Source organism: Sapajus apella, unplaced genomic scaffold (genome assembly GCF_009761245.1).
Source record: "Sapajus apella isolate SASKATOON/1434 unplaced genomic scaffold, GSC_monkey_1.0 scaffold7, whole genome shotgun sequence".
NCBI classification, from domain to species: Eukaryota; Metazoa; Chordata; class Mammalia; order Primates; family Cebidae; genus Sapajus; species Sapajus apella.
Genome location: NW_022436947.1, coordinates 19,898,452 through 19,904,412, shown reverse-complemented (window position 1 = coordinate 19,904,412; position 5,961 = coordinate 19,898,452). Strand labels below are relative to the sequence as shown.

General features: G+C 34.9%; 1 protein-coding gene across 1 annotated transcript in view; it reads left to right on the top strand.

The window, feature by feature from the left end:
• The window catches only part of CPED1 (cadherin like and PC-esterase domain containing 1), a 306,287-nt gene that overhangs the window by 230,670 nt on the left and 69,656 nt on the right, over positions 1–5,961 (top strand). The gene's annotated exons all lie outside the window — the stretch shown is intronic.

Genomic DNA, 5,961 nt, shown 5'->3' with positions numbered 1-5,961 from the left:
CCTGGCCACAGTTTTTGCCTCCTACTCTCCACCAGGGCAGGGTTAGAAATCAGGGTTAGAAATTTGTTTTAAGGGTTAAGCTGTCAAAGGCTTTTGCAAGCCAGGCTAGTGATTTCAAGGGAAATATAATTCCCTTAAAAATATAGTGGACTTATATTCTTTTTTGCTTCTAGTCAACTCCATGTAAATATGCTCTTCTACGTTAACCAGTTGTGCTTTTGTCTAAGCCAAGATTTACCCTTGGAAGATGCCATTGTTTGTGTTTCCCAGTATTTTCTATTACCATTTCCCCAAGGCATCTGTTGGCCATTTAATCACATTAAAGCATTAAACAGACTCTGACATATGCTTCAGTTCACTGGTTAGTCTGTTTTTATACTTAAAAGTTTTGGGGGTATTCATGAAATGCTTTGGAAAGATTGTTACAGACTTGACAGGGCATGATGTCTGGCTGGTTTCTTCAACAGTTAACACAATGATTCATTCCCAAATGTTCTTCTGAGTGCACTGGCCTTATCTGTATTATATGTGCTAGTATCTCACAGCACCCGAAATCCTGTATATAAGAAATCAATATATCACTGTGACTGGAGAAAAGTAAAACTTGTGTGTAAATGTTTGTTTCCTTCAAATTTCAAAATTCTACCATTTAAGGATCATTGGAGGTGTGTACCTGTATGTGTGCATGTGTGGGTGTGTGCATATTGGTGTGTTTCTGTAGCAGTTACCAAGATATTTGGCTGGTGCAAAGTTAATTGTGGTTTTTGCCAATTTCTTTTGAGACAGAGTCTTACTCTGTCACCAAGGTTGGAGTGCAGTGGCACAATCTCGGCTCGCTGCAGCCTCTGCTTCCCTGGTGCAAGTGATTCTTCTGCCTCAGCCTTCTGAGTACCTGAGTAGCAGGGATTATGAGCACCTGGCTAATTTTTTTTTTTTTTTTTTTTTTGTAGAGACAGTGTTTAGCCATGTTGGCGAGGCTGGTCTCAAACTCTTGACCTCAGGTGACTTGTCCACCTTGGCCTCCCAAAGCCATTACTTTCAATGGCAAAAATTGCAATTACTTTTATACCCATCTAATAATTATAGATAGGAAATGTCCACATGGTGCCTGAAACTAATGTGACCGCATCATTTATTAAATATTCAACTCTATTGGTAGTGACACCCAGACATAAGATCCCCCACCAGTTGCATTTTTAAGGATCACAACCTCATATGCTTTATTGGCAAACCATTTATATGTGGGACAGTCCATCCATGCTGGAGTATTTATAATAGCAATTATTTTGAGTATGAGTGATCAATATTTCCTGGGCAACCTACTTACTGCCTAACAGATGGCAAACATTTGTTGTTGTTTGGTGTCACCATTGTTGTCAAGTATACATCAATTAAAAGTTTTACTCATAAGTGGGAGTTGAACAGTGAGAACATGTGGACACCGGGAGGGGAACATCACACACCGGGGCCTGTCAGGGGGTGAGGGGCTAGAGGAGGGATAGCAAGAGGATAAATACCTAATGTAGATGATGGGTTGATGGGTGCAGCAAACAATCATAGCACATGTATGCCTATGTAACAAACCTGAACATTCTGCACAAGTATCCCAGAACTTAAAACATAATTTAAAAAATGAAAAAAAGTTGTCTTTTAAAATCTCTGCAGCCTATTGCCTATTTCCAATCAGTATTATTTCTGTTTCAGCTTACAAAAACAAGTTTGCTCCTTTGAAACATGAAATAACTTTTTCTTGTTGTTGTTATTATTTTGTCACTTCCAAAACTAATTTAGATTCTTCACAGTATGAAAAAATCCAAAACAGTAACACAGAGTTCCAACTCTACATTTCTTTGTTCACAAGTCAAAAAGAACTGAATGTTGTGTTGAAGCATATAAATTCATTCTTACTTTCATTTGTATTCATATTTACCCTTCTGGATTCCATCTGAAACCAAAACCAAAAGTGCTGAGAAACCACAACAAAGGCTGCTTTCCTTGGGTTTTCTAGCTCACTGGAGGTAGGCAGTGTTAGGTATTCACAGTCTTCATCTCACTAAATTTTCCAGTCCAAGTTCTACAGAGCCCAGAAACTCACATATTTCTAAATGGAGAATACAGAGTGTCTTTCAAAATGGGCTTCAGCAAGCAGGACCACGTTGGTCCGATCTTGGCTAATTTGAAGGCCATTTAGGTTGGAAAAGAAAAAAATCTTTATATTACTCAGAGATTTGGAATGCATGAGAAATGTAAAGAAATATTTCCAATATTAATGTCATATTAATACATTTAATTGAGTAGAACTAATTCATTTCCTTGTAATTTGTTTCAATTTCCCTCCTTCCTGAGTTCCTTGTGTACTAACTTAAAATTCTTTCATAGTATAATGTATAGTCACTTTTCAGCTGGTATTTGTTTAGGGGAGAAACACACAACTGTGTCACATTCTATGATGGCTCATTACTAGGTGGATTCTAATGTGTTATAATTAAGACTATGTATTCCAAACATAAATAGCAAGGGAAGCCATATATACCATCCTCTACCTAACCTCAAGTTCCATTATTTTTAATGCAACTAAAATATATTAGTAATCTCTCACTAAAACAGGATAACATCTAGCATTGAAGCTTATCAATTTTTAAATCCATATTATTAGAAAAATTTTCTGCACACACAAAAAAATAGAATAAGTAGCTATACATTTTTCTTAAAACTCAATGTAAGGTGATTACGTAGGTAAACCTTGTTCACTGCTGATTTTTATTGGAATGAATTGTAAGTAAAGTCAAAATGTTTCCTACTCCTTGTAAAGATGTTTCATTTTGCCTATACTTTTAAAAGCCAGCTACTTAGTAAATATTTTTATAAGTTTTAAAAAAAGAAGTAGAGTTTAGAGACTTACCTGGTAAGAATTTTTAAATACAACAAAGTGGAAGAAGCTTAATTTGTTGTCACATTCAAGGACTCTGTGTCATTAGAATGAGCCAAGCATGGAAATCATGATTTCAAATTAATGTGACTAATTTCTACCCACTTCCCATCCTGGTCCCTGAGCATCATCCACTCTGAATTTGAATGGCCATGTTTTCACCCAGCTCTAGAATGTTTCAGGTGCTCATCCTTCTACCTGAAACATTTACTTAACTCACTCTTATGTTTCCTTGAGTAGACTGTAAGTCTGGGAACACAAGACAGTATTAAACAGCTATACAGGCTGCTAGTCCTTCATAGTCCTCAGCAGGAATCAAACCTGCCAATTCCTCCATTTTGGATTTCTGGCCTCCAGAACAGAAAGACAATAAATTTAGATTTGTTCTAAGCCATATAATTTGTGGTGCTTTGTCACAGTCACCTGAGGAAACTAATACAACTTCAAAGAGCTATCAGTTCTCTTCTTTTCTAATATTGTGCTTTAACATCTTAAAGAATATTGTTTAAAATTTTAGTTTTAAAAATACAACCATAATTCATACTAATGGTAAAATATTAAAGCATGTAAAATAAAAAGTAAAAGCGCATTTTGCCTTTCCATCTCTGGTCTTCTATTCTTAATCTTCTAAGAGATCCACTGTTTAGAATTTCTTGTGTATCATTCCAGAACGTATGTGTTCACGGTCAACTATATATATTCTAACACTTTATTTTACTTAAATGAGATCATGGTATACATCATGTTTTGCAATTTGCTTTATTGCTTTTAATAACTTTTCTTACATATATATTCATATCTTCACTCTACATCCATCTTTTCTAATAATTACAAAATATTCAATTATCTGGATGTACTATAAGTTATCTAACTAGTTTTGTGTTAACGGACACTTGATATGTGTCTAGTTTTATGTTATTAGTATTTTATGAAGTGTTCCAATCAATTTTCTTGTATACCTGTAGTTGGGTACCTTGTAAAGTATATTTGTAGGATGAATTCTTAGCAGTATAATTGCTGGTTTACATTTATATGCAATTATTTTTACAGATATTTTGAAATGCCCTTTATAAAGGATAAAAATCTCTCATTAATTTACATAAATTCATTTCTTTTCTTCTTGAAAACTTTCAATTTGGGGATAAAGGTAGAATTTCAAAGGTGATTTTAGATAGATTATTATTAATTATTCCTTGCTAATGTAAACTTCAGCTAATTATTCTATAAATATTTATTAAATGTCTAATATTTTGAATCAGACAATAGCTACTCAGTATTTTATGGCTGACTGACTACAATGCAAAGAAGGTTGTTAAATTTAAAGACCATGCAAGCATAGAAAATAATTCATTCCTTCAGAACAAGATGCAAGTCTGCACAAGGAATCCATTTGGAAATTTCTCAAAAGGGAAAACCACAAACACAAAATTCTAGAGCTGAAAAGATCATATGGGAATTATTTAGACACTTATTCTGTAGAGACTCGAAAACATGAGAGCCAGGATTATATTGGAAGTCATTCCAGTGCTCCAAATATCCATGCTAGCAAGACCCCAGTGCTGGCCATATAGGTCATATTTACCCTTATGGTCTCAGCCTTTTTTTTTCTCTATTCCAGTGGCCCTTCCCCTGCAGCACTGGGCCCCACACCTACATCCATTAATTTCTTCTCCTTCCATTGATCCCATATACTGACAATAGCTTCAGTCAGGAGCCATGTTTTTATTCTTTGTCACATGCCTAGGACTGTAATAAGTGCTAGAAACAGAAAGATTGCAACACGCTTTCTGATCTGGGCTTAGTTGTGGATGGATTTATACCAAACACAGCCTTGGTGTGACTGTACCTAAAAAGACATAAAGCAATGCAAGTTGATTTTCAGGAACTAACTTTCAACTGGGATTGGAGTGGAGATGGAGTAAAGAAGAAAGAGGAGGTATTGCTTCATTCACAGGAAGATTGAAATCAGACTATAAAAGCAATGATTTGCTCTGCTTTTAGGAAAGTCAGCTACATATTAAGATGAAGTGGCAGAGATCTAAAGTAAAAGGGACCTGCATTTAAAACCTACCTCTTAGTAATTCAGCATTTCTGTTTTCTTATTCCTAAAATAAAGGGAGGAGTTGTCGTGAGAAAAATAAGATGTTATGTGTAAATGACTTAATATGATGCCAGGAAGTAATAAATGCTTAAGAAATATGTCTATTTAAATTATCACTATGCTCCAGTTTCACCCTTGAGAAGTTTGACAAATCTATACTAGGTCTCTGGTAGGTTGGAAGGCAGGTTAGAACTCCAAGTAGCAACTGATATTCATCCTGAGATTTGCAAAATATTTTTGGAATAAACTTGTAGCAGAAAAGACAATTTATTTTTGGCAGACCACTTAAGATTTGTCACAAAAACCAACTCAAAATGGATTAAAGACTTAAATGTAAGTCCAGAAACTATAAAAATACTAGAAGAAAACCTAGGGAAAAGTCTGCTGGACATTGGTTTAGGCAAATAATTTATGATAAAAACTTCAAAACCACAGGAAACAAAAACAAAAATAGACAAATGGGACTTAAGCTAGAAAGCTTCTACACAGCAAAAGAAAATTAACAAAGTGAAGAGATAACTTGTTGAATGAGAGAAAAGCATTTGCAAACTACTCTTCTGAAAGGGGACTAATATCTAGAATACAAAAGGAACTCAAGCAACTCAAAAGTAAAAAAGCAAACAATCCCACCAAAAAGTGGGTGAAGTATAGGAATAGACATTTTTCAAAAGAAGACATACAAATGGCCAGTGGGTACATGAAAAAATGCTCAATATCACTAATCATCAGAGAAATGCAAATCAAAACCACAAGATATCATCTAACTCCAATCAGAATGCCTATTACTAAAAAGACAAAAAATAACAGACATTGGCAATGATGTGAAGTAAAGAGAACTCTTATCCACTATTGGTGGGAATGTAAACTAGTATTGCCACTATGGAAAATGATATGGAGATTTCAAACACACACACACACACACACACACAAA